This window comes from Marmota monax, unplaced genomic scaffold (genome assembly GCF_021218885.2).
Source record: "Marmota monax isolate L192 unplaced genomic scaffold, Marmota_monax_Labrador192_F-V1.1 WCK01_AAM20220418_F8-fsc00145, whole genome shotgun sequence".
NCBI lineage: Eukaryota > Metazoa > Chordata > Mammalia > Rodentia > Sciuridae > Marmota > Marmota monax.
In genome coordinates, this window is record NW_026695201.1 from 967,897 (window position 1) to 992,570 (window position 24,674).

At 41.4% G+C, this 24,674-nt stretch overlaps 1 pseudogene; it reads left to right on the top strand.

The window, feature by feature from the left end:
- Positions 1-669: 669 nt before the first annotated feature.
- Positions 670-3,518, top strand: LOC124082480 (T-cell surface glycoprotein CD1a-like; annotated as a pseudogene).
- The last annotated feature ends 21,156 nt before the right edge of the window (positions 3,519-24,674 follow it).

Sequence of the window (24,674 nt, forward strand, 5' to 3'; positions counted from 1 at the left end):
GAACCTCTCATTCCAGTTTCATTGAACTTTACTTATGAACACAAATTCAATAAAATTATTATAAAATTCAGGATGGTGATCATGGAGCCTTAAATATGTTACTGTGCTGGCTGCGTGCCCCATAGAGCCAGCCTGGTTACATGAGCCACAGTCTCAGTAGTTGATACTGTTGTAGAGGACAATCACAGGGGCTACTTAAAAAGGAAATAAATTAACCAATGATGCCAGAGACATGAATGTGGTGGAGTGGGGGATGGGGTAGGCAACAGAACACATGGGGAATAATTCAAAATTATTTAACAAAAAATAGAACATGCTTAAGAACCTGGGTTCAATACCCAGCAATGAAAGAAGTGTCCGTAGTGGTAATGTAACTTTCAGTGTCACGTAAGACTTGTTCCACAGCAGTTGAAATAGGGGGAGATGAACAGGGTGGAAGTCCGTGACCATGAGAGAAGTTGGAAGACTGGGCAGAGAGTCAGAAGAGCAGGGGAAATGGGAAATGGGAAACTCAGGGTTTTAGGAGGGAGCAGATTGTCTTTGCTCCAGGAAGGAGAAGTTTGTTGGTTGAATAAGGAAGTCAGAAGAGAGGTCTGTGGGGTAGGTTGGTTTACAACAGAAACCAAAGGACGACTTTTCCAAGAGAAAGAAGTAGCATCTGCAAGGACCATGCTGTTCCTGCTACTCCCCTTGATCACTGCTCTCTTCCCAGGAGGGGACAGTGAATTTGGTAAGATTTGTGTTAAGAGATCTGTTGGGTGCAAGTGTGTGTGTGTGTGTGTGTGTGTGTGGTGATTGCTAAGAGCCAAGTATATGATGCATGGCATTTTTGGTCTGAAAGGTGACGCCAGCTAGCCATTGAGATGATATGATTATGTTAAGATTTGCATTCATATGGATATTGGACTCCTGCTGTTCACCTAGGCCGGCTACGGGACTCCTGGAGAGTTCCCATTGGTTGGGGAAGTACAGTAAGAGGGAATTCCGGGGGAGGAGCTCTCTTGGCGGTCCCGGAGGAGGCCACGTGGGTGGAAAAAATCTTCCAGGGCGGTACCGGACATTGGCGGCAGTTTCAAAAAATAAACTTTGTTCCTGCTTGAGTGGCTCGTGATTTTGTGCCCAGCCAGACTGCGGCAGTGATGGCAGTTTCCCCTGCACACACCTGGAGAGAATGAGTGCCAAGCTGGCCCCATTCTGTGTGTCCTTACTGAAGCCCTCTGTGCTCTCATGGAGGATGTTGATAGAGCATGGGACCCTGGGGGCCAGCAGATGTCAGCTAAGGTAATGGTGGCTTTCCACTTTTCCTGATTCTGTGTCTTCCCACTCTGGCACTTTTCTTTCCCATGTCTCTCCCCCCCCAGTGTTTGATTTCTTCCTATTCTATCTATTCTTTTGCTACAGGGTTTGAAGAGCCTGTCTCTTATCTTATCATGTGGATGTCGTCCTTTCACAACCATTCCTGGGCACATCTGGGCTCAGGCTGGTTGGGGGAGCTGCAGAGTCACAGCTGGAACAGCAGGTCTGGTACCATCATTTTCCTGGATCCCTGGTCCAGGGGCAATATCAGTAATGAGCAGGTGATGGATGTGGAAAGGTTTTTCCAGATCCTCATTATTAGCGTTAAGGAACTTGACACTGATCACTTGATGCCTGAAGGTGAGTTCAGTTCCCTTACTGGGGAGAAGAATGGGAGGAGGGTTGGGGAATGTCAGTGAACTTTTTATTGTTCTGGGACACAGCCTTCTCTGTGATCCGAATCTTACTCCAACTCTTCAGCATAAAGCTGCAATCACATCCTGGACACCTGCTATAAACCAGAACCCGATTCTCCAAAATTTTTAGTTTTTGCCACTTATGAACTGCTCTCTCATTGCCCGCAGGGCTCTGTGTTATCATCTCTCCTCAGAGTCATCTTGTGACCACCCTTTTCCATGGTCATGGATGAGGTACCCCAGCTTCCTCACTTATTGGTTGACTTGTTAAAGTGTGATTTTTCTCTGTCATTTAATCTCTGCTGTCATCCCTGTGTAAACTGTCATAGTGACCATGGATACATTCACCCTGGTTAGTTAGAGTCTCTGCTCACTCACATGAAGTCCTTTATCCCCCCACACCTTCACTATCACCTTTGAACAGTCCCCTCCCTTCCTCATATTATCATCTCTTCCTCCACCTCCAGCTCCTACCAGTTCCCCTTTCTGTCAACCTCAGCTGAAACCACACTTGGGTCCATTCCTCTGAACTCCCCAAACTCCCGTCTGCTTTTATAATCTTTTGCTTCCACTCATTCCATTTTCTTCCTTTTCTCCTCTAATTCATTATTCTTCTTCCTCAGATTCCTTTGATCTACAGGTGGCAGCAGGCTGTCAACTGCACTCTGGGAAGTCCTGGGTAGGCTCCGTGCATGTAGCTATTCAAGGATATGACTTCATGAGCTTCCAGAATGAAACATGGTCACCACCTCCCATGAGTGGAAGAGAGGCCCAGGAAAGTTCAAGTTCCTTAACGCTAATAATCAGGACCAAGACAACACACATTTATATCATATGCTCCTCAGTGACACCTGCCCACGTTTCACCTTGGGTCTTCTAGATGCAGGGAAGGCTCATCTCCAGAGACAAGGTCAGTCTTGTAGCCCATCTCAAAGAATTCTTCTATTTTAAAGTCAAATTCAGGATAAAAAGAGGATATCGAGTCACATTTCCAGAAGTTGGAACCATGTGTCTCTGTAGTCTCATGTGGAGTTCTGAACCTCTAAGTGTATGTTAGAGTCTGTGTCTGGATGTGTTTTCTGTCCTTTGCAGTGAAGCCTGAGGCCTGGCTGTCCTGTGGCTCCAGCCCTGGGCCTGGCCGTCTGCTGCTGGTGTGCCATGTGTCTGGATTCTACCCAAAGCCCGTGTGGGTGATGTGGATGCGAGGGGAACAGGAGCAGCAGGGCACTCAGAGAGGTGACTTCCTGCCCAATGCTGATGGGACGTGGTTTCTCCGAGCAACCCTGGATGTGGCAGCTGGGGAGGTGGCTGGCCTGGCCTGCAGGGTGAAGCACAGCAGCCTAGGAGGGCAGGACCTCGTCCTCTACTGGGGTGGTAAGAGTGGGACCCAGCTGGGGTTAGTGGGAGGTCCCCTATCAGAGCATGATGCCAGATAAAAAATTTAACATTTTTAAGAATTTCAGTCACAAAAAAAGACAAATATTTTAATCCAAGGAATAGAAGAATTAAAAATTAAAGATCTGTAGATGCAGAAATATGTAGAATGAATGAAGGATTCATCTCTTAAAAGGGATGAGATAAAATTAGGAAGAATGATTGGTGAGGTAGAAACTCAAAATATTGCAGTTGAACAGGGCAAATAGGGAGTAAACATGGGGTAAAACAGGGGATACACTTGCAACAACGTCCTGGTGTCCCCTTGAATCTGCAGCACCTCCTAGTGCCCTGGGCTGGATCCTCTCGGCCGTAATAGTGGCCCTGGCTCTTCTGACAGGTCTTGGATTTTGGTTTAGGAAACGCTGGTGAGTTTTGTATCCATCTCTTCTGTTCATCCCTCCTTCCCATGGTCTTCCCTTCTTCTTTTTCTCTTTACTCACTTTCCTACTCCTCCCAAATCCACTCCCACTTTCTCCTCTATTCTCACCTCCACCTTATGAAGGTCTGTTATTTCTCTGTTCTCATTTGGTTCACTTAGGACACACCGTGAAGCTCCCTGCAGTGCTGTCCCTTTGAAGTGAGGACCCAGCTACCCAGGTGCCCAGTCTACACCTGAACACCAGGAGGTGATGACATCACTTCAACTGTCCTTGTGAAACCTTTGTAATTTACCTGGTTCATGATCAGTTACCAATATATGCTCAATGTAATCTTGCAGGATCTGATGTTCAGACCTGGCTTCTGGGACTTTAACTCTGAATTGAAGAGGATCCTAGCAAGCTCCACTTGTTTAGATGTAATGGATCACCAGATGCATTTCAGATGTCACATCCTCCAGAGGTCCTTACTTGATTCACAGTGGGAAGCACTCTCTCCTGCATCTGTGCTTCCTCACATTTCAAGTGTACCCTTCACTCTCTAGCGTGTATGGCAGTTGTGTAGATTTGTATTTAATTTTCAGTTTTTAAAAGATTGAGAGCAAAGCACATGCTTTTTAAGTATCTGGATCCCTGGTGAAGTATCTGGCCTTCATGTAGTGTGTTCTCAATCAAAACCTGTGTTGAATTTATGTAAGGTTTATACTTTTTACATTTTTAAAAACATTTTCTGCCTTTTAAAAATTATCTCTGCCATCCTGACACTTGTGTTATAGTTCAGACATTTGATGCTTGACTTGTTAAAAATCTTGCTTGGAGGAGAGTTTATGATTCCTAGTTCTACAGTTTTTTTCTCAGAGCCTCTGAGAAGAAACACAGTGTGAGGATGGCCTTAGGCCTGAGCCTAACTTCATTTTAAAAACTCCGGTTTCATAGCTGCAGTCTCCCCAGGCACACCCACAGAGCCCTCCAGTGTGGCCTCAAACAAGTCACTTCCCCCACCCTGATAACAGAGTGAAGCCCCTGGCAGGCTGTCCTCCCCTGATAAGAGGGAAAGGGGAGAAGATCAGGACCACCAGACCAGAGGTTTCTGACCCCAGGGCAAATGATGTCACTGAGAAATCCAGAGGTAGCTGATAAGGATTGAAAGGGGATCAAAAGCCCCCAAATTTACTATAAATGATAGAGCTGATGAGTAGGGATTCAGACAGTTGAAATAAGATGCACTTGATCTGGAGAGCCTGATGAGGACCTGACAACCCATCACTTGTCATTGTTTCCTGATCCTCTTCATGATCCTCACCCTCTCAAACTCTACTACCTCATCTGGACCTTGGTGAGAGCTGCAACTTCTCCATATGACCCTCTCTTCAACCAATTGTTCACTCCACACCAAGAAAAGCCTGCCTTGGTTTTGGACATGATCACTGTGGTCTGAGTGAGTGTGCATCTGCTGGACTTAAAGCCTAAGGCTTGAGACTTCTGAACTTAGCATGCAGAGGAAATGTCTGTCATTAGCCTGTCATGATTAAGTGTGTTTTGCAGCGCTTAGAATTAATCTAGAATTGTTTGCTGTGAATTGATCATGACTATTGCAGTGCCTAGCATTAAAGATTGTCATTTTCTTGATTAAGAACCTATAAAGTGAAATTGTATTGAGTAATTTGAGTGAATAAAGCATTGAACAGGGCAGAAGTCCATGGATATTCCTTATTTCTTCCCCTCGACTGCAAACGTCACAATATTACCCTCCTGAGACACACAGTTTTGCCTGTAACCACTTCTGTTATTGAAGTAGGAAACTATTAGCATGAAACTTTTGTTTCCATTTATTCTCTAAACTAAAAGAGCATGGAAGGATGAAGATCCTCCATATTCAGTGTGGTTTATGGTCAAGCCACAGATTCATTACATTGCAGCTTAGTAGAAATGTAGATTGTGGTTCCTGATCTCAGACTTACTGAATTATAATTTTAATTTTAAGAAAACCATCAGAAGATTCACAGGTGCATTAAAGATTGAGAGGCACCTCATGGTGGTGATACCTAAAATATGGCCCAAGGGCATTACTGAAGAGGAAATAAAAAATGAGGAGTCAAAGTACTGCTCTTGAGGATTGAAGTAGGTCCTAGTGAGCAATGCGCATTCTCAGCAGTTATGTTCTCTACAGTTTCTGCTGCAAACACTGTGTTAGTGAGCACTGAGCCAGGCTCCTAGGGTAAACAGAGGGATAGGTTACTTTGAGTTTCTGTTCACAGTATTTGTGTTAATTGATGAATATGTAGCCTGTTTTGTGTATCTTGTTTATAAATCTTATTTAATATATATTTACAGGTAATAAATTGTAATACACATTACAGCCTTTTCAGTTTAAGGATAATCAGTAGCATTTTGGATATGTTTGAAATCATTTTAATTGGTACAATCAGTAACAAAGAGCACAAAAGGGTGAAAAACATGGTATTACAAAGACCACACAAAGGATGCCCATCCTGTAGAGAAAATAAAAACAAAGAGAAATCTGGAAAATGAAAGAATCAATAAATGAAATTAAAAATTCAATGGAAAGCATCACAAAAAGACTTGATCCCTAGGAAAACAGACTTTTAGGCAATGAAGACAAAATATATGATCTTGAAAATAAAGTTGATCATGGAGAAAAGAGTTTAAGAGACCATGAACAGAATTTCCAAGAAATGTGGGATAACCTGAAAATACCAAACTTAATATTTTATGGGGATAAATGAAGGCTTAAAGATACAAACAAGGAATGTACAATCTTTTCAATGAAACAATATCACAAAATTTCCCAAAAATAAATAATGAAATTTAAAAAATCAAATATAGAAATCTTACAGGACCCCAGATATACAATATTACAACAGACCCACACCAAGTCACATTATTATAAAAATACCTAATATACAGAATAAGAATAGAATTTTAAAGACTTCCAGACAAAAACAACAGGTAGCATTTAGAAGGAAACTAATCTGGAGGTAACCAGATCTCCCAACCCAGACCCTCAAAGCTAGGAGGTTTTAGAATAAAATGTACCAAACTCTGAAAAGAAAATGGATACCCACCTAGAAAACTGTTCCCTGAAAAATTAAACTTCAGAACTGGTGATGAAGTAATAACTTTACATGATAAACAAAAGCAAAAGTTAAAATAATTCACAAGTAGAAAGCATGCACTACAAAACATAATCAATAAAATAGTTCATGAAAAAGAAATTAAAAAAAAGTGAAAATCAGCAAAGGGAGGAACTGCACTAAAAGAGTAGTCAATCAAAGGAGATACTAATTCAAATTGAAAATGAGAAATAAATAAAAATGACAGGGAATAAAAATTATATCACAATAATAACATTGAATGTAAATGGCCTAAAGTCATCAATGAAAAAACATAGACTAGTAGATTGGATTAAAACTAAGACCCAGAAATACATTGTCTACAAGAGACTCATCTCATAGGCAAAGACACCCACAGACTGAAGGAAAAATGATGGAAAAGAACACATGTCATTCACATGGATTTCCTAAACAAGCAGGGTTTCCTATCTTCATACCAGATGAAGTAGACTTTAAACCAAAGTTAATCAGAATGGTCAAAAAGAACATTTAATAGTGTGTAAGGGAATTATACATCAACTGACATAACAATCATAAATATTTTTGCTCCAAACAATGGAGCACAAACATACATCAAACAAACCCATCTTAATTTCAAGAAGCAAATAGACCACAACATGATATTACTGGGTAACTTTTAACACACAGCTCTCTCACCACTGGATAGAGCCTACAAACAAAAACTAAATAAAGAAGGTTTGAACTAATAAATTCAATTATTAATTTAAACTTAACATACATATATAGAATGTCCCATCCATCGATGATTAATACACTTTCATCTCAGCAGAACATGAATCCACCTCTAAAATTGACCATATCTTAGGCCACAAAGTGACTCTTAAAAAATACAAAAAAATAGATATAATGCTTTGCATTTTATCAGATCATAATTGAATGAAATTTGAAATCAATGATAAAATAGAAAACAAGCTACTCTAACATTTGGAGAGTGGATAAAATGCTGTGGAATGGATATCAGAAGAAACAGGGATGAAATTTTAAAAAGTACTTAAGTGTAAATGAGAATAGTGATACAAAATATCAAAATCTCTTGGACACTATGAAGGTATTGCTAAGAGGAAAGTTCCTGCAATCATCCTGTGAGTATCTCTGTGCCCAAGGGTCACACACTAGCAAATCAAATAAAAACAGAGACATAACCTTCCATAGAAATGAAAAAGTATTGTATTTTAATATATCCAAAAGTTTTTGAGAGCTGGAATTGTGGCTCAATGGCAAAGTGCTTGCCTTGCACATATGAAGCACTGGGTTCGATCCTCAGCACCATATAAAAATAAATAAATAAAGGTATTGTGTCCATCTACAATAAAAAAATTTCAAAAACAAAAACTCTTTGAACACAAACCAGTTATGGTGTGAATCGTTGTGTCTTCCCCAAATTTATATTTTGGGATCCTAACCACTCTCATGTGATGGTTTTAGGCAGTGGGGCCTTTCGTAGGTGATTAGGTCATGCTGCTTCAACCCTCAGAAATGAGATTAGTGCCTTATAAAAGGAATCTCAAAGAGACCCACAACCCTTACACAATGAGAAGACACCTTCTGAAGTTGCCTTTGACGAACTAAAAAGCAGGTCCCACTAGAAACCAAATCTACCTTCATCTTGGACTGTCTAGCCTCCAGAAGTGTGAGAAATAATTTTCTGGTATTTATAAACCACCCAGTCCGTGGTGTTCTGTGATAGCAGCCTGAATGGCTAAGACAACGTCCACATTTTTATTTTTCCCTGGATCCCACAAAACATATGACTGTTGCTCATGAGTGTGGGATGGAGAAAACAAGGATGGGACAGTGGGTTTGGGGTAGGAAAGAGAGGGAAGAAAAATAACTAAATGAGGAATGAGATTATGAGACCCAAAGAGCTGGTAAGAGACACTAAGGGTGCAACAGACGCCAAAGAAGGAGGCTATTCTAGTCAGCTTTTCTTGCCACTGTGCCCAAAGGACCTGACCAGAACTATTTTCAGCAGGAAAGTTGATTTGGGGGCTCACAGTTTCAGAGTTCTAAGTCCACAGATGGCCAACTTCACTCCTCCTGGCCCAAGGTGAGGCAGGACCTTATGGCAGAAGAGGGTGGCTGAGAAAAGCAGGTCTGGACATGGCCTGCCATGAAAGAGAGGGAGAGCTTCACTCCTCAAGGACAACCCCCTCCCCAGCCAGACCCCTACCAGCCAACAGTTACACTCAGTTAGTCCTTATCAGGCGATTAATTCACTGATGGGGTTAAGGCTCTCATAACCCAGTCATTTCACCTCCAAAGCATTTTACTGTCTCACACATGAGTATTTGTGGGACACCTCATATGTAAACCATAACAAGGGAAGGAAGAAGGGAGTAGATTATGAAGAGAAATGAAGCAGAATTGGAAGTTTCTTCCCCTTAACTTTCCCCTGACAGAGTGGCTCCTGGTGAGGATGCAGGCAGCAGCTGGTGCTTGGGTCAGAGTCCCACTGAGGATCTGCAGCTCCCCAGTCCACTGCACCCCTGAGTGAGCTCTCAGCTGTGGAGGGGGAAAGACAAGGTCTGAGGAGGAGAGAGGAAAGGATGGAGACCACTGGGAGCTGCCTGGGGGGTGCTGAGAGCTGGGGGAGCTGAGAGAGAGCAACACTGTAGGAGAGAGTCAGGAGACAAAATAGGTGGGAAGTGACCAGGACCAGAAAAGGAGAAAAATCTTTGAGAGAGGAGATGGTTATAGAGATCACTGATGTGGTGTGCTCCCTGGTCACAGGGAGAGATGAGGAAAATCCAGGTGAGTGAGCTGTATACCAATTATAACTCAGCCAGGTGGGGTGTCCCTGCTCTCCTAAGGACATCCAGGATTCTTCCCTTTGCCCCAAGACTTTCCCTTAGGATTCCTCTTCTTGAACCACTGTTGCTTAGGCTACAAGGATCTTGTGTTCTTCCTAACATGTGCAATAGTTCCTCCCCTGCACACCACCATAACTCCTCAATTTCTCCTTCCCCACCCAGCTTTCTCCAGAACCCAGGTGTCAGCGGCCCTGCCCACAGGATCTCCCTCTGCCCTCTGACTTCCCCTCCTCACCAACACCAACCTCAGTCTCCTTCCCAGAGAACCCCACTGCGGGTCCTAACTTCATGTCTGCACTGGGTTTCTCATTTCTCCTTCCATACTTTCTCAAGATTTTATCTTGCCTTTCTGGCTTCCTAAATGTGGTCTCCGTGACTTGGGCCCCACACAGAAAATTTCTTGCATTAAAAAGGGGTCCAGACTGAGAATCCCCATGATCTCCTGCAGGGGACACCTGCATTGAATTGCAATGCCATCACTGGACCTCACTGTCCTTGTACGTACAATGACTGGAAAGAGCTGACTGTTAGCTAGCCTTCCTAGGGCTTTGAAGTTCTTTGTGAGTTGATGTGCTCCCGTCTCTTCCCATCATGTGTTCCCTTTCCCCACTCTGCCTCTCTCTCCTTTTTTCTCACTCTCCCAGGTCTTCACTGTCAGTCTTCACTTAGCCTTGATCTCAGCTCCCGAGGCCTCACCTCTGTTCTCTTACTCCCTCCTGTCCATTCAGGCTAACCTCCATCCTACTTCCTGGATTCTTTCCAAACTAGAACATTCATCTATCTCATGGCCCTTGGAATCCTCTGTGTAAATAGAAATGACACAGTTATGGAGTTATTCAGTCAAGGGGGCCCACTACAGAGCTTAAAAAGACATACCAGTAGAAACCATTTAATCTCTTTTAAATGTAGAGCTGCATTTACCATGAAATAAGGGGATTCCTTTTGGGGAATAAAAGCAAAGAAGAAATGTAAAACTAGGGACAAATAGGACCTGACACCAGTGTATGCAAGATATTGTCATGCCCAGCATCCCCAGGGGTTGGGTCACTGCCATCTCTTGGATCTGAAGATAAGGTCTTAGGTCTGGGCAAATAAGGCCAGAGTTGGAATGGAGGCTTCTTCCATACCATCACTTCTGTGACAGAGTCAACGAGAAAAATATCCACCCAAGTATATAGGGAAGGAAGCGTGTCCATCATCTACTCAGTACATGTTGGCTGGTTTTGCTTTTGCTTTTACTTTCTTATTCTGAGAATTGCAAATCACTGCTCTGGGTTTTGAGTTTACAAATATCTACTTGAATGATCCTGAAATAAAATAATAAGATAAGAAGTGATTGCAAATTTTTAATTGCTCTGTGACACCTGGTAAAATTTTAAAGTTGATCAAGAGAACCAAGTATACCAACTCAAAAGCCTTCCTTTGCATAAGGCCAAAATTCAAATCTAGAGGACAGAGCCCGAAATAATCTATAATTAATGGAAATTGCCAAACAAAACAGTTTAATTTCGAAAAAAAAAAAAAACATCACACAGAAAGGAAATTATATTTGAAATGCTGAAAGGTATAAAAAGTAATAACACAAGAAAAGAAAGAGACATTATTTAAAAAGTCAAATACCTGGAACAGTGTAAAGCAAATTTAACCTCTAAAATAACTCTTCTTGCTATAATCATATAAAAACTCAAAGAGTAGATTAAACAACAATAAGTAAAATAATTTTAAAATATTTCTGATGCAGAAGATCTAAAAAGTTTCTTCTAATGCTATACAGAGATAAAGGCTATTGAAAATGAAAAGGGTATTGAAAGATATGTAGCTTAGCGAGGTGAGGCGACTCCCACTATGTTCCCACTGGCTCTGGAGATGGAGGTAGCAGGTTTGCACATTGAGGCCAGCCTGGGCAACTCTGTGAGAGCCTGTCTCAAAAGAAATAAAATAAAAATGTAGCTTAGTGGTAGGGTGCCCCTGGGTTTAGATATCCAGTACCAATTAAAAACATATGTAAAGATTAGTATGAATCCCAATGTAAGCCTAATGAAAATTATATATTTATATAATGAGACAAAACACATAATGAAAAGAGAATATATTTAAAGAAATTCAGAGTGAGAATTTTCCAGAATTTATGAAACCCATGAACCTCAGGATTGAAAAAAGGGAAAAGCTCCAAAGTAGAGTTAATGAGTCTTGAAAAATAATTTTCATTTTCAAATTGAATAAAGTAAGTCAAGAGATCCAGGAAACTCAGAATATAAGACAAATGTAAAACAAAGTTATTTTTTGCATATTTCTGATTTCTTAAATATGCATTCAACCTATGTCTACTAATTACCATAGGTTGAATTCAACATTAGAATTAAAAAGAACAGAAAGATAAAAACTAAAACTCTGGAGAAAAGCACATACTAACCAACTATGAATACAGTATACTAAAGAAAGTACAGAGAAAAGAATGAGCTTCATTAAATATGTTTTATTTATATTAGCACTATCTACGTGGCCTCATTCACTGTGAGCACCAGACGTTTGACCAAAATAATCAGGTATGGCCAAGGCAGTGAGAGCACACCCCCTGAGAACAACTAGGCCTCACCCCTTGAAGATCTGCCACCTCTCAGTGCCATTATATTAGGGACCAAGATTCCAGCATTGAAATTTGTCGGGGGGGGGGGGGAACCACACAAAACAAGTTCTATTTTTTGACTTGATTTCAAGAAACCAATTAACTTTGCTGCATTGGAGTTGGATGTATAGCTGTTCTATTATTTTCACATATTTGCTTTATGCCTTATCTGTTTTTATGCTTCAAAATAAAATAATTTGCAAAATAGCACCACCTCCACTTGAAAAAAGAAAAAGAAAGAAAAGTTTCTGTTTGGGTCTGTCTTGCACTTCCATTTCCTGAAAACCTCTTTTCTGTTCTTTTCTCAAATGGGTCTCTTCTGGTCAGGCTTTCTCTCATATTCCTGGACTTTCAGGATGTCATACAGAGGGCCTTAGCACTTCCTGTCCAAGCATTTATGTACACACGGATATTGGTGAGTTGGTTTTGTTTGCATCCAAATGTACTCTAAAAAATTACTGACCCCTGGTTTTATTTATTTTGTAATCCCTACTAGATTTTTTGCACATAATTGTTTCATGCATGGTGTCCAACATACTGTTTTCCCAATAATAAAAAACATGTATGCTAGGGCTAGTCCTTTGTATTCTACTACCTTTAACATCTAAAAGAAATATTTAATGATGTCACAAGCAAAGCCACACAGACTTCTTCTTTTTTAATACCTTTATTTAATTTATTTGTCGTTATGTGGTGCTGAGGATCAAACCCAGGGCCTCACATGTACTAGGCAAGCACTCTACCACTGAGCTACAACCCTAGCCCCTACACAGGCTTCTTTAAATGTATATTTATATATTACAGACATGATAGTCTCTTCAAATTCAAGTAGAGATCTGTGCAAGGTGAATCAAAATCAGCAGATATTTCCATGGAAATTGACAATTTAATTATATAAATTATTATAAGCAAGGAAAGAATCTAGAATACCCAAGATGTAGTGGAAAAATATGAAGTAGGAAAGGTATTCTCATGATCATCAAGAATTATAGTAAAGTCAAAGTAACTGAGACAGGGTTGCACCAACTTAAGTATAAAAACATAAAATAGTTGAACAGAAAATAAAACATAAAATTTAATAAAAAGAAAACAATTTTAAAAACACATATGACCTCTGACCCAGTAATCCCATTTTTATGTGTATTCTAAAAGAAATAAGTGCTCATGTTCATAAAGACATGCACAAACAAATGTGGTGGCACTATTGGGAGGCTGAGGCAGGAGGATCACAAGTTTGCAGCCACCCTGAGCAATTTAGTAGGCCCTATCTCAACATAAAATTTAAAATAGGTAAGGGTTGTGACTCAGAAGTACAACACCCATGAGTTCAATCTCCAGTGCCACCAAAAGAAAAAAAAAAAAATATATATATACATATACACACACAAAAATGATCAAAGTGGTATTATTTAAAATAGCTAAAAATCTGGCAACAATTCAAATGTCCACTTACAATTGAATGGATAAATTGCTGCATAGTCACATGATGGTATACTACACAACAATGAAAAAGGATGAACTACTGCTACAAGCAAAAAAAACAAAAAAAACCAAGGATAAATGTCATAGAAATAATGTTCAATGAGAAAAAGGCAAATATAAAAAAACTATTAACCATTAATTTTCCAGTAATGTGAGATTCAAAAAAAGAATCAAAACTAATCTAGGGTGGTAGAGATAAGAATATTGGTTGCCTTTAGAAGATTACAGACTGGAAGTTTCCTCAGGGAAACTTCTCTGAGTGCTCAGAGTATTCTTCATAAGAGTAGTGGATCTGGTTGGGTTGGGACTCAGTGGTAGAGCACTTGCCTAGCATGTGTGAGGCACTGGGTTTGATCCTCAGCACCACATAAATAAATAAATAATATCCATCTACAACTAAAACATCTAAAAAAAATAGTGGAGCATGTTTGTGTTTCTTCCACAATGGAGATTCTAAAACAGAAAAGAAAAGAATACCTAAGTAGTCTATATGAGCATTGGGAGTTTTAAAGGTAAAACTTTATTGGGGACATGACACCAGGCACCAGGAATGGGGAACTAGGAAGGCTAAAACAGGAAAGGATGGAAAGCCAAAGCAGTCATGTTATCAGCCTTGTCACCTCCATAAAAAACTGGGATCTGACTCCTGGGAGTTCCTCATCTTCCATACTGATGGTGCCTCTGAATTATCCACCTGAGAGGTGAGAGAGCACATATTCATGACCTCCCATCCAGTAATAGTCAATAGTCAATGATTGCCCCATGAAGTATTGCCCCCCAAACACTTGCAGTTCTGAGCATTCATAAAGTCCAAGTGGCTTCTCTCAGGTGTCCCAATCACACTGCAAGAAAAGTCTTGGGGCAAAGGCACAAGAATGTGCAATGCAACTGAAGTGAGCCTGTCACAATTGCTTCAGCAGGGATGGTTCAGAGGAGATGCTACTATCATGTTATGTTGATGAATTAAAAGAAAAATTTAAAAATAACAAATATGAAATCAATCTTTTTTTCTTTTTTTTTTTATTGGTTGTTCAAAACATTACAAAGCTCATGACATATCATCTTTCATACATTTGATTCAAGTGGGTTATGAACTCCCATTTTTGCCCCAAATACAAGTTGCAGAATCACATCGGTTACACATCCACATTTTTTTCTTCTTTTTTTCTTAAGAAATTCTTAATACTCCACAGCCTTACAGCCTTAGTTAACTGTTTAGCTCTCTGCGCCACCTAGTGGTGAAGTATAAACATTCATAAGCATCAGCAGGTGTTTAAAGAGAAAATGCTGTTTCACTCTGTTGCAAACTGAAATTCTGATGCCTAATGTAGAATGTTCACCTGCAATGACACCTGTTTGTCTTTTAGGACCATTTTCTTAAACCACTACTTTAAAATGAACAGGAAAACTCCATTTGGCACTTTTAAGTAAACTATATTGGTGTGGGGAGCTTTGTAAGTGACACTGTGCTCTGTCTCTGAGCTACTTCCACCATATTTTGTCCCACAGTTAGGGTCACCATTACATAAGATCTGCAAACCACATTTAGAACCTAAGCGAACTTAGTTCCTCCAGTCTTCTGGGGGGGGGGGTTCCATCTGTTCTTAAATCTCCAAACTAAAGTATCTATGACAAAATATACCAAATGATTAAACAAAGCTAATTTCATCATTCTAAAACCACAGTTGAATAATTTCTATCTTTTCTGATTTTATTAATGCCAAATAAAAGTATATTCATTATGAAAAAAATTATTTTTTATAAAAAGTACAAAATAAAAAGATTGATTCATCAAATATTATACATAAAGGTTACTTTTGTAGCCATTATTTCTGTGTGTTTTATTTTGTAGCCATTATTTCTATGAAATGTAATTTTATTACACTGAAATGTTTCTACATGTCATTTTGTCCTCCACAAGATGTATTCTATGTTGGTTTTTGCTGGTATCCTATGTATTTAAAATTTTAAATAAAGCAAAAATGTTTTGTTTGACTCCTTGTTGCCCTTCTGATCAGATACTCTCTAATTGCCCTTTGTCCTAAATTGGATTATGATATTGCTAATTTGCTAATTTGGTTCTCCTACAGACTTTACAAACTGTGTGCTAACTAGGCACTCTGGACTGAGAAAGGGCCCAGAACACAATTAAATATTCTCTGTTTTATACACTACTGAGCTATTGATAAATATGAGTAGGCTTATTTATTCTCAGGCATAATGGTTTTAACTTCTTCCTTTTGCCTTATGAATTTTTCATAATAATAATTTACTGCTGGTTGGCATTTCTTCCCAATGCCACAGCCGTTCCTGCCCAAGTCTAATTTTTCTTGGATTTTTTCCAATCTGTGATCCTGGAGCCTGATGTGGGTTAACACTCAATTTTACATTTAGGATCAGTAGTACCAGAGCCCCTCATTTCCAAGCAAGCACCACAAGAAGAAATAAGACTAGAGAGATTTTTTTTCTACTTTTTAGCACCACTGTCCCTGTTCTTAGTGAGAATTAGTAGGTCAAGTGCATTTGGTGGGAGGTGTAATGGGGATTGAATCCAGAGGTGCTTAACCACTGAGCCACATCCCCATCCATTTTTAATTTTATTTTGAGTCAGGGACTCATCGAGTCGCTTAGGGTGTCCCTAAGTTGCTCAGGCTGTTCTCAAACTTGGAATTCTCCTGCCTGCGCCTCCTGAGGCACTGAGATTACAGGCATGCACCACCTTACCTGACCAGGTCAAGTACCCTTCATTTTCCCTTTATTTGTGAGGATTCTGTACTCCATTCTCCCTGCCCTGCCACCAGTAATGTCAGAACCTCACTGTCTGTCTTTGGCCAGCTTTCTCCTCCACCTTTCCCTCCAGAATGTCCCTCCTTAATGACTTTCTCCTCTGATCTCTGTATCCAGCACTTTTCAGTGTTTCATGGTCAAGATGTTTTATAACATCTCAAGGGGTTTTGTTTTTGGTTTCTCTTTGGGGCATTATCATGAGAGTGAATATCTTCCACCTTTTTCCATGTGCCAGTCAGATAATTGTTTGTGTTTAAATTGTAGTCAGGTTGTAAAGAAAATTATAGTCTTATTATCTTGTTTACGCTGACCTGGTTCTCCTTATAATTATCTCCTGCAGGATGGCAGGGGTGTTTTGAAGGGTAGTTACATGTAAAACTCTGGAATCTAGGATTCTGTTTTTCACTCAGAAACCTAAGAGCTCCTACTGCACACACAGAACACAGATGGGACATGTTCTCTGGGGCTCTGTTTGACTGAGAATGGAGATGTCCACCCACACTCCTTCAGAAGCAAACAGAGGGCTGGGTTTATAGCTCAGTGGTTGGACAATTGCCTGGCATGTGTGAGACACTGGGTTGGATCCTCAGCACCACATACAAATAAATAAATTGAATACAGGTACTGTGTCCATCTACAACTAAAAATATTTTTAAGAAAAGCAGGATACACGACTAAGGAACACATGGAAACACAAAAGCTGAGGCTGGAGCTTTTACAGCAGACAAGAGATGGAGATGCACCAGGGGCACCAGAGACTCGGGCTTCCAGGGTACTGAGTTCAAACCCAAAAAGTAGACTTCTAACCCAAACAGCATAAAATAGAGCAGCCAGCAACTGAGAGTTTCAGGGAGCCAGTCCAGATGTGCACAATGAAAAGAAGTCAGGGCTGCAATGAATTCCCCTAGGAAATCTGTTAGTGGCATATTCATCCTTGAAATAACAAGAAAGTGAGAGCTAAGTCCTAAACCATCATGCTGAACTTGAACCTCTGGAGTGGTAAGAAGACAAAAGGAAATCCTCTTTGGATAAAATATTTCTTGAAGTAGGCCCACTGAATTTGCCTCTAATAACAACAATTATGACCTCTCATCCTAAATTCCATTTGGAATCTCAAAGGGACCCAAAGAGTCAAAATTAAATTAATAATGAAGCCTCACACTCCTGATTTTAAAGCCTATTACAGAACTAAAGACAGTGTGGGACTGGCATAAGACAGACATGACGATGAATACCACCATATAAACAGCCCAGTAGTAACTCCTTGCAGGCCTGGTCAGGTCATTTGGACAAGACTATCCAAATGAGAATGGAGAGTCACTTCAACAAATGGTTCTGGGTAAACTGGATATCCACATGCAAGAGATATAAGTTGAACCCTCACCTTATAGTGCATATGAAAATTAAATCAAAATGAATTTTATACCAAAACATAATATCTAAAAATGTAAATTCCTAGGAGGGAACATAGGTGGATTTGGATATAACATGGTGGATTTGGATATAACACGACAATGGATTTGGATATGATTTCTTAAAAGTAAGCAAAGTTTTGAATGGACATTCCTCTACAGGTGCACAAATAGCCTAAAATCATATGAAAATGTGATCATCATCATTAATCAAGATAATGCGAATTAGAGAATCACAGCCCCGGGATAGGAGTTCCCTGTGTATCTCCTTTGCTAGCAAAGCAATAAAACTTTTTCCTTTTTCTCAAAATTGTGTTCTCGTTATTGGATTACCATCAGGGACAAGGATTAACTTTATAGCAACAAATCTGGCACCCCAGATGTACACCAGAGCCACCCCTGCCCAGCTTTCCTGGGCAGCCTGGCTCTCCAAGGAACCCCACTTCCAGCTGAGGATACAACATGGCTGGCAAACTTGAGAGCCAACTGCTGGAGAGTTAGGACACGGGTGTCTGCCTCAGGTTGAACCAGAGATGCTATTCCTGGGAGTAAAAGAAGGGACTGAGGCACAATCCCAGCAGCTGCTAAAGCTCCTTTTGCTTCGGGGAGCTCCCCCCTCTCCTCCTGTGTAGTACAGGTTGCCCCACTGTGGCCCATGTTGAGAGAAAGGAAACTGAACTCAGGGAAGTCATAACACCATTGTCCATCTCATGAGTTCCCCAGTGTGCATGCAGAGAGCCTGGTTTCTGAATTATTGTACAATCTTGGAGTTGGAGTTGGTCTGCCAGAGGTAAATTAAGTGGAAGAAATTTGTACCTGTAGGTCTGTTTCAAACGATCCCATCTGCCAGCCACATTTTTAGATCCTCTCTCTGGTTTTTGTACCTTTTATTTGCCCTAAGACATGGGTCAAGTTCTGTTGATCTTATCTGTATTCTCATGAGAAGAAAGATCCTGGCTGACTGGGCCACCTATAGATATACATCTGTCTAAGAGAAAGACGTGCTACTGTAACACAGTCTGACCTTTGAATGACTTTATACAATCTTGCAGTCGAAGCTGATCTACAGGGGTAAAGTATATAGAAGAGAGAATCACAGGCTCTTGGACAGGGGTCCCCTGTGCTTCTCCTCTGTTAGCAAAGCAACAAAACATTTTCCTTTTCTTGAAACCTTGTCTTCATTATTGGATTGGCATCGAGGATGAGGACCAAGATTTTCTTTACAAATTTGGTGACCATGGCAGGTCCTGAGAGCAGACCCTACTGCAGCTTTCTTGGGCAGGTCTGACACTTCAAGCAACCCCGACTTCCATGCTGAAGATACAAGGTGCTAGGGGAGTGTTTTAGGAGATGAGAGAAATTGAGAGAGGGTGTGACTTTGCCTTGGACCATACCAGAGGAGCTGTTCCTGTGAGAAAAGGGGGGACTGAGGGACTGTCCCAGCAGCTGAGTGAACATCCAGGGACTAAGGTGATGGTGCAAAGAGAGGCACAGCCTTGAGTGTGTGAAGACTGAAGAGTCGGTAGAGAGAGTTGAGGAGATTTGATAAACTTGAATATAACAAGCCACTGAGATCCTAACTCTAACCTGGAGCCTGACCAGTCGGCTGGTCTGGTAACACCTCTGGCTCCACTTGCTCTCTTAGTCCCATAAGAAGCTCCCTCTCCTGGGGTGATATTTGTTATGTAAATTAAAAGTGCACACAAAGGGAAGGTGTAGGAAGAGAGGCTCCCACTATTGGCATCACGGGGTGACTCAGGGTGAGGGATGGTCTCCCCATCTAAAATCCACTGTGGCACTCCTTTTGATGGGAAGTACCCATTGTTGGGGCAGGCCAATTCCCCCTAAGACAATACCCAGTCAGCATAAATGCACAGGGGCAACCAGATGGGTATCCCTGGACTTACAGTCTCTTCTTGACCTCTGACTTGATGAATTGGGAAAATTCAAATGTAGCCTATCAAGAAGACTCACCAAAAATGGCTGAGTTGTGTGCTGCCACTTTTGCCACTCACCACCCCACCTGGGCAGACCTACAAACTCTGCTTACTATGTTACCCACAGCTGATGGGCACTGAGGAGTGATAGAGAGGGCAAGGGAAGAAGTTCTGAGGCTCCATTATGAGGACTCTCATCACAGCCCTGCACCAGCAGAAGCTATTCCTAGCAGGGAGCCCAATTGGGCCCCAATTTGGGGGGCAGACAGTGCAATGATTCATCATTATCAGACATGTCTTTTGGTGGGACTCAGGAGGGGAGTACTCAAGCAGAAAATTTTAAATAAGATTCAGGAAAACATCAATTAGGGCCCATTGGAATTTTTAGACTGAGTTCATCAAGCATAGAGGAAATACACAGATGCAGATCCAGAAGGCCCTGAAAACCACTGGACAAAGTGCTTCAGACACAAGGAGGAAACATAAGCAGATGGAAAAGGGGCAGTTGGTATGAACCCCTCACATCTGTTGTTATTGCCTTTAAGGAATACGATTCCTGAGAGGAGCAGAATAAAAATCAGCATGTGATTTACTGCAACCCCTGCAAAGGGAGCCTTAAGACAATCCAAAGGAAGGGACAGGGATGGGCACCATCCATTAAAGCAAAACCAGTTTGCCTATTGTAATGATGAAGGACATTGGGAAAAGAACTGTCCAAGGAAGAGAACGACCCCAGGATTAGATCACTCCCCTAAAAAAGAAATGTTTTCCCAAATCCAAGGCTCATGTGACAAGTGACAGGGCTCAGGGCTCCAGACCTTGTTGGAGGCTTCTTACCATCAGCCCCAGAGGAGCCCTGAGTACAGTTGACAGTGGGAACCCAACTGATGGCTTTCTGGTGGACACAAGTGCCAGTTATTCTGTTGTAAATTCTAAATCAACCTCCTTAAGCACTGACATGGAGGCAGTAGTTGGAGTGACAGGCCACACTGACCCTCATCCATTGTTCCAGCCCCTTGCATGTAAACTGGGAGACAAAAAATAAGGCATGGTTTTTTTGTATGTGCCAGATTGCCCAATCCCTCTCCTGGGATGACATTTGTTATGTAAATTAAATGCACAGATAACATTCTCACCCAAAAAGCCACAGCTTCATGGGCAAGTGCCCCCTGAAAATGCACTCTGGCCCCAGCTTTTGCTTTTTAATCAGGGAAAGGAAACTGAACCCAAAACATTGAATGACATCAGAAAAGTGAATAAAACTGTATTGCTGGTGGGACTTCAGGGAGGACCATTAATTTTACTCCCATCAAGATCTTGTTTAAGGAGGGGATAACCTGCCTTTTAAAAATAAATAAATAAAAGTACCCTCTTAGAAGAGAGGGACTAATAGGAATTCTGCTATTTCTAGATGTTTTTAAAACAGGGGTTGATTCAGCCTTGTCAGCTACCCTGCAATACACCTATCCTGCCAATTAAGAAACCTCACACTGGGTTGAGGTTGTGGCTCAGCGGTAGAACACTTGACTAGCATGCAGGAGGCACTGGGTTTGATCCTCAGCACCACATAAAAATAAACAAATAAAATAAAGGCATCCTTTCCATCTACAACTACAAAAAAAATTAAAAACGAAACCTCACACTGATGAGTGTCAATTTGTGCAAGACTTGAGACCTATAAATAATATTATGCAGGACATTTATCCCTCAGTACTTACTCTATGCACCCTGTGGACTCCCATGCCAGGTAACCATGGCTGGTTCACAGAGCTGGGTTTATAAGGGGCATTATTTTGCATCCCTCTGGAAAGGAAGTTCCAATTACTATTTGCTTTTGAATGGCAAGACCCAAATACCAAAGTAATTACCCAGTATCATTGGCCCCTCCTACCTCAGGGATTTAAAAACTCTCCTACTCTGTTTCATGAATGCCTGGCAAAAGATTTTCAAGGGCTACATCTGGATCAGGGAATCCTCTTAAAATATGTGGATGACCTGCTTATAGCTACCTCAAACTATGAACATCGTCTTTCCAATACTGTTGCTGCTCTAAACCATCTAGATTCATGCAGATAAAATGTGTCCACTAAAAAGGCCCAAACTTACAAACAACAAGTCACTTACCTGGGATTTCAGCTTAGCCAAGGGATCTGAAGTGTGCTGGAGACTGAAAGCAGGCAATCTTGAGCCTTAGGGAACCCAGAAACTGGACCTAGTTATGTGGGTTCCTGGGAGTGGCAGCATTCCACCATATCTGAATCCCTAACTTTGGATTAATAGCAAAGCCCTTGTATGAGGCATCAAAATAAATAGAAATAGAACCTTTTATTTGGACCTCAAATGCCAAGCTTCTTTTGAGAAGTTAAAACATAGCTTCATGACAGCCCCTGCCCTAGGACTTCCTGATTTACAAAAGGAATTCAGATTATATGGGCATGAGAAACAAGTTTCAGCCCTTGGAGTTCTCTTACAGACACTGGGAGATACACCATGACCAGGGAACTGGTAATAAAACAGCTGGACCACACAGCCAAAGATGTACCTCTGCCCACAGACAGTAGCTGCCACTTGTGATTTGCTACAGGAGACTGAAGCATTCTCTCCAGGACAACCCATCACTGTGTTTTTTGTCCTTCACCAAGTCTTAGCCCTACTAGGACAGGAGGGTGGCTACTGGCTGACTGCTGGGAGGATGGGGAGGTATAAGGCCATCCCACTAGACAACCCCAATGTCAACCTTAAAGTTGTGTCCATGTTAATTCCAGCAACACTGCTGCCATTAGATGGTAATAAAACATAATTGCCTAGAAATTTTAGAAGCTGTCTATTCCAGCAGATTGGTCTTGTCTGATCAGCCTCTCACAGAGCAGGACTGGGACCTCTTCACAGATGGAAGCAGCTACATGGACAATGGCCAGCAACCTGGATACCCTGTGGTCATAGAACAATAGGTACACCAATGGGGCACACTATTGGGTCCTCCAAAATCTGTCAAAAACTTTGATCACCTCAGCCAATGAGATAGCCTTGTCCATCTCAAAATAACAGACTTCTCTGGTAAAGGTAGTTCTAGGTAGCTACATGGCTTTGGACTATCTATTAGCTGAACAAGGGGGAGATTCTGCCATAGCTAATAAATCTCGCTGCATTTATATTAAAGCTTCCTCAGAGGTGGAGACCAGGATTGAAAAGATCAGCTAACAAGCAACCTGGCTACAACAGAAGCTAGACCACCACACATGCCCTTTGGATGGGTTGGGAATAGTCGTAACTGACTGGTTCTCTAGCCTCTTCTCTGGGATACGGAGAGACAGTGAGTCTATGTCACTAGATCTTCTCTTCCTCATTCTAATGACCCTCTTCATCATCGCCCTTGTGTATGGGTCTCCATTCACTTCTCTGTTGCTATTCTACCCTTTGCAGCTGGGAAACAGAAATCCAGAAGGGAGAATGGCAACAAGTAAAACCGTCCATTCCAGAGATCCCCTTAATCACCCCTTTTCAACAAGAAGTAGCCTGGAGATGTCCTCACACACTGTCCATAGAAATGAAGCTAGAAATTGACACTGGGGAAACGTAACAGGGGTTACCTTGATGCTCTGACTCTGTGCCTTGTCACATTAAAATTTGCATGTTTTTTTTTTCTTTTCCCCAACCCTCTTTTCCCTCATCTTCTCTTCCCTTTTCTTTTTCCTAACTTTATCCTCCCTGATCTTCTTTTCCCTGATTTTCTCCTTCCTCATCTCTCCTCTCCAATCGCATGTCCTGAATTACCTCTTTAAAGAGACCCCTGCTCCTGCTGATGGGCAGAATCACAGGCTCTGAGACAGGAGACCCCTGTGTTTCTCCTTTGCTAGCAAATCAATAAAACTTTTTCTTTTTTTCTCAAAAACAAAGTATATGGAAGAGATTCTGTATGCATAGGTATTTACAAACTTGCCTGATAAGGAGGGTGAACAATCAGAAACTAAGTTGAAGATGCAAAAAAAAAAAAAAAACAAGAACACTATCTCTTGTGTTCAAGATAGAAGGACACCAGAAAAAAAAATGGTTAAAAAAGATTTAAATCTGGAGTTGAGTAGAACAAAGAGCCAAAAACTCCCGGGAAGTGCAAACCTAACAGCATTTCTCACAGCCTCCACAGGAGCCTGGGCAGATATCCACTTGATGTCCACAATTCATGGTGGTGAAATGAGAATTCAGAATCAGGCAGAAAGACAGTCTCAGTCCTGGCCATCACAAGAGGTTGGCACCCAAGATTTGCAGCTTCAGCCAGTGAGAGTATGGGCATGTGTGGGATGACTGTCTGTGTCCTGGGCAGCTCACAGGAGGGTGACCAGGCAGTGGGAACTGGAACCCAGTTGAACTGGCTGAGTCTTTTTCTGGTAGCAGAGAGAGTACTCCAGTGATCTGTGTCAGTTAGACAGGAGACTTCTGCACACAAACAACCTGCAGAGAACCCACAACCACAAGTCCCATATTTGCAGATGGCAACAGGCCCTATGCCACTTTGACTAGGACCCTGTGGATGGGAGCAGGTGCATGGTGACCTGTGATAGAGTGACAGCCCAGAGCCCTGCAGTCTGAGCTTCTGTGTACAACAGAATCAATCAACAGACACAAAGTCATAACTTCTGAGCATCCAGCCTCAGGTCCTTGAGTAGATAAAAAAGAACCAGCTGTTGGGAGGACCACAGCAACTAGGGGAGTGGCTCCTATGGCCCAGCACCTTTGGGAAGATCCAAAGTTAACCAGTGATGGACATCTTTTAAAGATCTTAAATTCTGATGAAATCCAGACCAAGACTCAATAACAATTTTCTTCCTCTTGACATGGTTTACTAAAAATAATTGTAATGTCAACTTTGATCATATACATCTCATTCCTGATCTGGATTTGGTATTTGTTACCATAGTATTTGAGATCATTCCCTCAACCC